Below are 11,678 nucleotides of genomic sequence, written 5' to 3'. Positions count from 1 at the left end.
CTTTCACATGAGTTACTTAACCGTTTACGATTAATTACCTGTATATAGTTATTTTCTGTACCTAATGAGATAGAATTGACTCACAAAAACCAGCAATTTTATTCCTGTAAATATTGCATAAACTTCTACATCAGAGTTCATGTCATAAGTACATATTCAAATGAAATGAAATATACAAACATACAAACTATTTACTATTTCATATACCTTAATTCCACTCTAGAGTTCCAATCACCAACATTATTAATGTTTTATTTCCATTTACATACTAAATAACTTGTTCTGTAAATCTCGTCACCTTCTGCTTGTGACGTCAGTATGCATCCTTGGATTATCGTTGTAGCAGTATGTTTACTTTGGATGTGAAGTGTAAAAATAGTTTTAATATAGTAATGATCCTCTTTCAGGCAGTTCACCAACAAGAATCCAGTGGACTAGATTCCGCTAAGATGACGCAAGTGTAAAGAAACAGGCCGAAGCCACGATGTAGTGTTCTACTATAGCTTCAACAGCTGCGATCAAAGACCTGCTAACACAGCAACCCTCCATTGTACCAGATTCCACACAGCCTCCTTCTGCATGACGACATGATGACCGTTGGGCTTGGAAAACTTGCTCCTTTTCAGGAAACTTTCAAGTGACCTAGTAACGCGGCAGTGTTACATCTTCCACGTGGTCAGTTAAAGACAGCTGTATTTGAATACCAAGCTCACCTCAGTAGGCCATCTCCGATGCAGGTCCATTTTACAATACCTGACGTGTGACAGCGCCGCCGCAGAAACACACTATGTCTTAATGATGCCGTCATAATCGGCACAGGTAAGCCATGCTGCGCCAGATGATGACGTACTCATGACCTGGCAACCACCACCACTACCAGGCCGTCCGCTGGCTGACCGCCTGCCGAGAAACCACTCCGCCACCTCATGATCTGAGGCATGAATGGACGACCGCCCAGCACCGAACAGCTGGGTCTGCCAGAGGCCAGCCGCTGCTCTCCAGTCAGTGGACCAGAGTTTGATTCTAGACCATGCCATAGCCTTCCGCATATCTGGGACACCGAGCTACAACCGTGCGAGGACGTCGTTGGCGACCGCTTCCCAGCTGCAGAGCCTTGTTGAGCCCTTTTTTCGGTCGCTGCCGCTTTGCAACAGCCGATTTGACTTTTGTCCAGTCGCGTTGGCATTCGTCGAGCTAACAGCCTGCCTTCCAGCAGTATGAACAAATTGCCAGGGCGTAAACGACAAATGTCGCTCTGATGCAGGGACAGCAAGGTGCCGTGCGAGGTCGTACCATGGGCGAGGACGCACACATATAACTGTTAAACCTAAGAGAATAATAGACATTGTTATCTTCGCACACACATTTGTGTGCTGTGCAGCGAGTCACCCTCACCTTTCTACGACGCTACACTCTGGAGTCACTCCTGCCTCTTTGACCATCTGCCCAAGCCCAGACGCCCAACGGGGGTCTCGAGCGCCTCTTGACAAACAAGAAGATCGTTCCTATCACCCAGTAGTGGTCATTATGCTACTGGCCCACTACAAAAATAATGGGGGGGTAAATATGGAAATTTGTGGTAAGGTCTTATGGGTCCACACTGCAGAGGCCATCCGTCCCTAAGCTTACACACTATTTATTCTAACTTAAACTAACTTACGCCAAAGACGACACACACAGGGCGGACTCGAACATCCGACGGGGGGAGCCGCGCGGACCGTGACAGTGCGCCTGAGACCGCGCAACTACCCCGCGTGGCGATTTGGGGCCATATACTCTAGAGTAGAGTGCTTATGCAGACGCAGATAGTACACCAAACGTCATAAACACACATTACCATCACTCATAAAATCAAAACGGGCTTTGTGTACTTGAGTATCTTCATGACTTACAAAAACAAGGGAATGTTCAGTTTCAGAAGATTATGGACTAAACGGTTTTGCCATGCTTCAAACGAACTGCAGGAAAACATCAACTTGTTTACATCATCGCCATTCTTCCGACAGTCGTAAAAGGGTTACACTTGGTGCAGAAACTAAACTAAACTCCTCCTGAACAGGCCATGAAGGCCTAATCCATTATAAATGGGAAGGTGTTAACCACTGCGCCACCTCGCTCGGTGCTACAGGAGTCTAACCATCCTAAGTGGTTGTCAGTGAAAATGGCTGTTGTCTCTCCCTTGCCTCTGTCATGCGTATGCAGTGTTATACGTGGCTGCTACGAGCTGCTTCATGACTGTGGGTGTTTTGTTGTACTTTGTAGGTCAGGAAGATATTGGTAGGCGGCGCCGCTTCATCGTGGCGCTGTCTATGTTCCGGCAGCTGGCAGAGGCAGTGGACTCTTCCTTCAGCTACAGTCCCCTGCGGGGCAGAATGCGTCCAACAGCAAGGCGTCAGGGAGTCAGGTGTGTACTGGGATGTGTTCTACAGCAGAGTAGTATAAGTCATGGTAAAAAAAATTAATCAATGCAGTTATGTCATCTTTATAATCATGACTGACTTCTTGAGATTTGAGCACCTTAAATATATAGCACCGTCTCACATTCAATCATTCTAATAAATAGGGAATAATGTGAAGCAAATTAATGATTTGTGATTCTCTTGTATCGGTAGTAGTCGCATAGTTAATAGATTTGCACTTACTAAAATGCCTAAATCCTTCGTGAAACATTCTGTTATTACATCGCTAATAGTGGTCTTGTCTCATTACTTTTGTCACTCACACTGGGGATGTGATGTCTCGATAGATTTTTCACTAGATTTTGTTGCTGTAAATAAAAAAAAAAGGAAATAGGAGGCCATAAATGAGATCAGCAGAACACAAGACAACACAAGGCAGGAAATGAAGTCAGCTACGTAAGCCGATATTTTTGGCTCTGAGCACTATGAGACTTAACATCTTAGGTCATCCGTCCCCTAGAACTTAGAACTACTTAAACCTAACTAACCTAAGGACAGCACACAACACCCAGTCATCACGAGGCAGAGAAAATCCCTGACCCCGCCGGGAATCGAACCCGGGAACCCTGGCGTGGGAAGCGAGAACGCTACCGCACGACCACGATCTGCGGACGCCGATACTTTTCGGACAGCCACTAACACAGGCTATCAGCAGGCCTGGGAACAGAAGGGACTGATGGGAAGGACTACTTTACCCTTACCCGTGTAACCTCTCACAGGTAGTCTTCTCAGATTCCTACTGCACGGTTCTAGTCTCCAAGCGAAAGAGTCATTTATGTTTGTTTAGCTGGAAATATTACGAAATATTTATTTCATGTCGTCTGTAATCCAAATGGGGAATATAATAACAGGTGATCAGTTGGGCTATTTCACCAAACATTATTTGGGTAAGCTACTGGTAACAACATTTGGTTGATGAGAGACTATAGATTATTCCAAGAATCTCACTAGACAAGAAGTTACTTATTGAAGTACCAGTTCATATATTCAGAAAGTTGTGTTATTTGTTATTATTATTATTTATGTTACTATTGTTTATGTTATATGTTTATGTTATACTTGTGGCAGCAGGGCAGAAATGTCATGCACCTCTCTGACCCCAATGCTTGGCAAGCACTCAGCATGCAGCCTCGACCCACAATGGCAGTGGAAATAGTGGCTTCGGCAACTAGTGCCACCACAGAGTCACAGACCATTCTGTGCACTATAGACTTGCTGTTCCAGGTGTATGTGACATAGAATCCAGGACTGTGGACCCATATAAAATTTATATATCTGCTCGTAGTAACATAAGTGATACGTCAGACGAGTTTAAGTATATGTGTTTTCTCATGGGAGAAACGTAATATTGGCATATGATGACACTATTATAATGTTGTATAGTTTGACAAGGAATAAAAGTATACAATAGTAAACCCGAAACCTAGACCATGGGCAGAAGTCAGTAACATAGAAAAATAATCTAGCTTTACATGTAAGAATAATTCATATCAAGTATCAACAGTGGATACAAACTGTTCACATGCACTCATTAACAATATATACCACCTGTAACAATATAAAACACCATATACTTCGTAAATGGGAACACAATACAGACCTTTGTGACGGTACACGTCGAGACGTTATAAAATATTCATAAAAATAGTAGAGGCCAGTCCCTTGTTCATTGGTGGTTAAGGATTTAAATCTCAGGAGGCAAGAGACTCGACAAACAAACTGTAAATGTCAGAGATTCATCTACCTCAGTGGGTAACAATACGTTATAAGAGTCACAGTGCAGACCTTATATGAGGACTATCAGATTATGTCATTACACATAACAGACTTCAACTACAAATTAGTGATTTTAAAATTTAAGCCCCAGGCATTAAACATTAACATTAAAAACCATGCCCAACATGGACCTAGATTTGGAGAGCATTTGCTTAATTTACGACTTAACCATGTACTTAGAACTTGTAGATAAACAATGTATTTTCACGATGTATATGTTAGGCTATTAAGATTTATGTTAACAATTTAGGATTCACCTAAGACTGGGTTCATTTCACATGTTTCATTACTTGTATAAAACACTTCCTGGGCAAAGACATAAAGTATTTTCATACACGTTACTAGACTCAGTAAGGTTGACAACATAACTCACAATGTGAGCACGATGTTTTCTAACATATACTTTATTGCTTCTATTCTTTTGGCAGCTGATAGAGTATACCTTCACTGGCAACCGACATTGAAAATGGCAGGACTATTTTGAACTGTATTCTTCGTAGTCCGTACTAAATTTGTGATCTGTGTTGTATCTTCATTGTCAACCGACATTGAAAATGGCAGGACTATTTTGAACTGTGTTCTTTGTAGTCCTTACTAAATATGTGATCTGTGTTGTTCCTCGGTCAACTGGGATCAGCTTTCATAATAGTTCCTTTAAATTTGATCATATCGTATTTTAACAGCAATCTGTTGCTATTTAACGTCAATGTACATAATGGTTTGGGGTGTAGCATCGTTGTAAGGTTGAGGACTTCCGAAAAATGTTGGTGAAAGATGAATTGTTTTTCCATCTAAGGTATTTGCCTTTGTAAGTACCTCTGTATTTATCTTTGACATTTGTGTGAATCTTATTTGGTGGACATAATGAGTACATCCTATTTCTCGCTCTCCTGTTGATAGTCTTCCTATGAAGGCGGACAGAGTGATCGAAACAGTAGCAAATAAAGGTTTACTTATACATGTGATGGTTTATACTACTATTTTTTAAGTATCTGTGTTTTATTTATATTTTAATTCCAACTATTGCATGCACTCAGTCTTCAGGCCACAAGTAGCCCATCGGGACCATCCGACCGCCGTGTCATTCTCTGCTGGGGATGCGGATAGGATCCGCAGCACACTGTCAGCACACTGCTCTCCCGGTCGTTATGATGGTTTTCCTTGACCGGGACCGCTACCATTCGGTCGAGTAGCTCCTCAATTGGCATCACGATGCTGAGTGCACCCCGAAAAACGGCAACAGCGCATGGCGGCCTGGATGGTCACCCATCCAAGTGCTGGCCACGCCCGACAGCGCTTAACTTCGGTGATCTGACGGGAACCGGTGTATCCACTGCGGCAAGGCCGTTGCAACTATTACATGCGATTGCAAAACTTAATATAGCTCTCATGAAGTGTTGTGCTACAGTTTTGTTTGTTGCCTAACTATAACAGAGAATAATGTATTTGCGATTTGGTAGTTGACACAACTTTCACACATTGCCAAGGACCGATGGCACAATACAGTTTTGAGATTCGATAGCTGAACCTAATATGACACCATGACACGTACACTATCTCATCAACAGTATCTGGGCCCCTCTTATTGTACTTTAATACGTGAGGTTTTCACCATTCGTCTCTGTGGCAGTTTGAACTGCTGGGAATGCTTTCAGTATGATGTTTGAAAGTCTGTGGACGAATGGGAGCCCAATCTTCCTCAAGAGTCGAAACCACAGATGGTAGTGATGTTGAATGCTGGAGTCTGGAGTGAGGTCGACGTTCTAAATCATTCCAAAAACGTTCCGCTGGGTTCATACCAGAACTCTGGGCAGGCCTTTCCGTATCAGGAAGTTATCGTCCAAAACCAATAGCCTCACAGATGCTACTTTGAGACGGGTGTCTTGTCATCCTGATACAATTACTCATCGTCTCGGAACAGTTGCACTACTGTAAGCAGCACACAGTGCTGTGAAAAGTCTTCGTATCCTTTTTAACTTAGCGTTCTCTTGAGTGTAATAATGGGATACAGCCATATCGGCGAAAAACACCCCCATATCGTAACGTATAATGATGACAGACAGCGTCCTCCATCCGATTACCACAGGGTATAAAGCGATTTAACAAACAAAATCTCTCATTTCTAGTCGTCCACAGACCAGTGGACACCTTCTTTACAACAAATTAAGCGTCGCTTAGCACTGGCGTCAGTGAACACACCTGATTGAACGATTCTGCTGTTATTGCTTTCCTACTGACAACAGGATACCCTCTGCCTCCTTCTATACTCGTAAGTACGCACAGAAAACTTAAATAATACAACAATTTGCCGTAATATGAACTGTAGAGTTCCCATCATATTCATCTTCAAAAATGTTAACCGCTGCGAATAAATATAATGGAATTATATGTCGAAATTATTCACTGATACTGAATTTATTACGAAAAATTACTCTTGGTGTAGCTTCAACATATATTTAGCAAATTACACACGCAGGAACAGGAGATCTAAATTTAATGCAAGCAGCAGCGTACCTGCATCAAAGGAAGAGCAGTTTCATTACTTCCTGGAAGTAAACCACACGCAAGCAAGCGTTGCCGAAAGCTTTCCCAGCCACGTACTATTCTGAAGATAACGCGCTTCTTATTTTTAGAATATCAACCTTGACAACTTTCTGATTATTTTGAGGTTGTTTAATATTGGTTACATCCTTTGCAGAAGTTATTGCGTATCTTATCTGACGTGTATTATCTGCAGAATCTTTAACCTTCGTAAGACCGAAAAGAATACTTCGAAAACCAGCAAGCATATTCATCCCATGGATCATGCATTCGATGGCAACTTCTTAGAACTCTACCACAATGGCAACATATGGTTTGATCTTCATTACAAGTGCAAATGAATCCTTCTTCGCTGTGTTTGTCTGGATGCTACTTAATTGCTAACTGTCAGCCATCGAAGCATGTTCATCTAACACTATATGTGATGTATTTAGACAGAGCCGCCCTTACACCCCTCACTTTGTACGTTGAACTGCACAACGATGTTGGTTCCGGAAATGAATGTGGACAGAGTTCCATAGAGTACAGTCTAAGAATATCGTACGAAAACAATTTGAGCTGCAGCATGAAACTTCATATACAGGGTGAGTCACCTAACGTTACCGCTGGATATATTTCGTAAACCACATCAAATACTGACGAACCGATTCCGCAGACCGAACGTGAGGAGAGGGGCTAGTGTAATTGTTTAATACAAACCATACAAAAATGTACGGAAGTATGTTTTTTAAAACAAACCTACTTTTTTAAAAAAATGGAACCACGTTAGTTTTGTTAGCACATCTGAACATATAAACAAATACGTAATCAGTGCCGTTTGTTGCATTGTAAAATGTTAATTACATCCGGGGATATTGTAACCTAAAGTTGACGCTTGAAACCTCCGACGCTCAGTTGCGTGTTGCAACAAACACGGGCCACGGTCGGCGAGCAGCATCTGCAGGGACATGTTTACGATGACGACCGTGTTTACGAGTGTGGGTGTAGTGCACTGTTGTGGTTTGGTCTAGCTGTTGCAGTGTCCGCATGTAGCGCTTGCTGCTATTGTTATTCTGCATTCGTTTCCGCACGCAGACCAACTGTAGTACACCGTGTTACTAGACGTCTGTGATAGTGTAGTGTTGTAGGAACTGTGACCATGGTGTATTCGAACTCTGAAAAGGCGGAGCTGATACTCATCTATGACGAGTGTAGACGAAATGCAGCTGAAGCCTGCAGGGTGTATGCAGAACGGTACCCGGACCGAGAGCATCCAAACTGCCGCACATTGCAGAACATCTACCGCCAACTGTATGCAACAGGTATGGTCGTAGCACGCAAACGGGTCCGTAACCGGCCCGTCACAGGAGAAGCGGGTGCAGTTGGTGTGTTAGCTGCTGTTGCCCACACATGAGTACACCCCGAGCGAGGTGACGCAGCGGTTAGACACTGGACTCGCATTCGGGAGGACGACGGTTCAATCCCGCGTCCGGCCATCCCGATTTAGGTTTTCCGTGATTTCCCTAAATCGCTCCAGGCAAATGCCGGGATGGTTCCTTTCAAAGGGCACGGCCGACTTCCTTCCCCGTCCTTCCCTAATCCGATGAGACCGATGACCTCGCTGTCTGGTCTCCTTCCCCAAACAAACCAACCAACCATGAGTACACGGGACATTGCGAGAGCCGGTGGACTGAGTCAAAGTAGTGTCATGCGCATACTGCATCGTCACCGCTTTCACCCGTTTCATGTGTCGCTACATCAGCAATTACATGGTGATGACTTTAATCATCGAGTCCAATTCTGTCAATGGGCATTAACAGGAAATGCGTTGCAGTTCTACCTGTTTACCGATGAAGCGGGTTTCACAAACCACGGGGCAGTGGATCTACGGAACTTGCATTACTGGTCCGTGGACAATCCTCGCTGGCTCAGACAGGTAGAGCGACAGCGACCGTGGACTGTAATAGTATGGTGCAGAATCATTGACGATCACCTCATTGGTCCTCACTTCACTGCAGGGGCCCAAACAGTTGCAACATACATCGCGTTTCTACAGAATGATCTGCCAACGTTGCTCGAAAATGTGCCACTGGGAACGCGTCGACGTATGTGGTATCAGCATGATGGTGCACCTGCACATTCCGCAATTAACACTAGGCTGACCCTTGACAGGATGTTCTACGGGCGTTTCATAGGACGTGGAGGACGCATAAATTGGCCACCCCGTTCTCCTGATCTTACACCTCTGGACTTCTTTCTGTGAGGTACGTTAAAGGAGAATGTGTACCGTTATGGGCCCACAACCCCAGAGGATATGAAACAACGTATCGTGCCAGCCTGCGGCGACATTACACCAGATGTACTGCGGCGTGTACGACATTCATTACGCCAGAGATTGCAATTGTGTGCAGCAAATGATGGCCACCACATCGAACATCTATTGGCCTGAAATGTCGAGACACACTCTATTCCACTCCGTAATTGAAATCGGAAACCACGTGTGTACGTGTACCTCACCCCACATGGTAATGTACATGCGCGTCAGTGAAAAAGACCAATAAAAAAGTGTTAGCATGTGGACGTAATGTACTGTTCCAGTCTCTTTTGTGCCTAAGGTCCGTCACCGTTCCCTTTGGATCCCTACGTAATTCGGTGCTCTCCGATACACACGATCGAACAACGGAGGAGTGGTACTCAAGCGTCAACTTTAGGTTACAATATCTCCGGATGTAATTAACATTTTACAATGCAACAAATGGCACTGATTACGTACTTGTTTATATGTTCAGATGTGCTAACAAAACTAATGGGGTTCGATTTAAAAAAACGTAGGTTTGTGTTAAAAACATACTTCCGTGCATTTTTTACGGTTTGTATTAACCAATTACACTAGCCCCTCTCCTCATGTTCGGTCTGTGGAATCGATTTGTCTGTATTTGATGTGGTTTACGAAATATATCCAGCGGTAATGTTAGGTGACTCAACCTGTATATGTGAGAACAATGGTGAACTGTGTTTTTATCAAACGAAGGTGATCATACACATTTATCTACAGAAATTTATTATGGTAAAGCGACAACTGTAAAGGATTCTGATATATCGGTGCAGGTGACATGAATTCCCAATTTTCTATAGAGCCAGACCAAGCAGTACCGGAAGTAGGAAGCCCCAGAAATTTCCCTATTACTAAAATATGGAACAAGGCTTTCTACCCATATATTTTGAAACATCGAGAAGATCTCTGCTGGTAATAACTTTCGATAAACCTAAATATGGGATGAGTACGTATCAATAGTGTAATGATCCTACATCCCTCCCTCTACGTGGAAACAAGCTGATGTGGCGAGTTCTCTTCGGAAAAGGAAATTTGCTGCAGGGAAAGATAAAATGTAAGTACATGTTCTTGTTTGAAGCCCAGTTGAGCACTAGCATTATAGTGCGGGAGTATGATTTAACTTTCAACACAAGAACCATTCTTTGGCGAATTTAAACCTACTCATTAACGGGACTGGTCGTCAGCAGTGTACCGTAATACTGTCAGCTCTACCACAGAACAAAATGTTTAACATAGCAAAAGCAAAAAAAGTGAGCATATTTTGTAGCTCGTAAATACTCGTAGGACTGGCAACAGGAAAAAATATTTCTACCCTGTTGCTTATCCGAGATGACTAGTGAGGATTTACAGTTCATAAACAATAGGAAAGTCTTGCTGTCTTATACTGATGAGGTAAACAGCATGGGTGCCGTAAGTTTTCCCACTGAATGAAGTTAATGCTTACCTTGTTTCCATAGTAAAAGTTTCTAAATTTTAGTAAAGTGCGCTTTTTTGTTGTAGATCATAAGAAGAAGCGAATACAGTTTTGTTGTTAATCTTTTATTTCTTTCTCTATGTTCGTATGTTCCACATAAGCTCCTTTTTCTCAACGTATGGCCAGTTTTCTGGTAGCTCATGTCGAAAGGTGTTAAGTGAGATTTGTGAAAGATAGATGATGAATACGACTATAAATCTACATTTCTGCAACTCTGTCTTCTCGTTTAATATTTCTGATGGCCACTTTCTGCCGATATTATCGTAGCATAAACAGTTGAAAGATAGTAACTGTGTAACCTATTTATCATAAATCTCTGACGCTACCTTTGCTTAATAATGAGTCACGCTACTAATTCATCTATAATGGCCTCTCGTTCTTATAAGCTTCAATTGTGATCGTATTTTTGCTGTTAAAATGGACAAATACAATATTATTATAATAAATATACGCGCCACAGTGCACCATCGCAATTAACATTCATTTATGCTAGGTGATAAGGACACGGTGGATGTTATTACTACATTTCTGAAGCAACTTTTTTAAAATTAGGAGACATCACGTATATCAATAAATTAGTTGTGGCGACGAGTCCTCTGCGCGAAATTAGCCACAAGTCATTATATTTCTACATTAACGACCTCTATTCCTATATGCTGCAAACCTGTATTATGTTTCTCCCGCAGCATACATTAATCGTCCATTCAATGCAACGGCAGTTCCTGCTGCGACCTGTTACAGTTGAAACAGCATTTCTATGTATGTGGAAAGTTCATGAGCCACGAGACGTAGCTAAGTACTTGATTTCTATAGAAATGAAGAGCCCATACGTAAATAAGCACTGTATAACTTTGCTGTTCGTATGTAAACAATATCTTTTGGAGCTGTCAGCATTATATGCTTCCAACATCCACACATTACTGTGCTACCCCGTCAGGTAGCGAATACAAGTCTGAACGGCACGTATGATGCTCTTGCGCTGTAACTACTATATAACATTAAGGAATATTTGTCAACAGAAATGGTTCAAATGGCTCAGAGCACAATGGGACATAACTTCTAAGGTCATCAGTCCCCGAGAACTTAGAACTAATTAAACCTAACTAACCTAAGG

General features: G+C 42.6%; 1 pseudogene; it reads right to left on the bottom strand.

The window, feature by feature from the left end:
• Window positions 1–5,469: 5,469 nt before the first annotated feature.
• Window positions 5,470–5,587, bottom strand: LOC124724690 (annotated as a pseudogene).
• Between the last annotated feature and the right edge of the window lie 6,091 nt (window positions 5,588–11,678).

This window comes from Schistocerca piceifrons, chromosome 1 (genome assembly GCF_021461385.2).
Source record: "Schistocerca piceifrons isolate TAMUIC-IGC-003096 chromosome 1, iqSchPice1.1, whole genome shotgun sequence".
Taxonomy (NCBI): domain Eukaryota; kingdom Metazoa; phylum Arthropoda; class Insecta; order Orthoptera; family Acrididae; genus Schistocerca; species Schistocerca piceifrons.
This window is presented reverse-complemented; position numbering and strand designations above follow the sequence as displayed.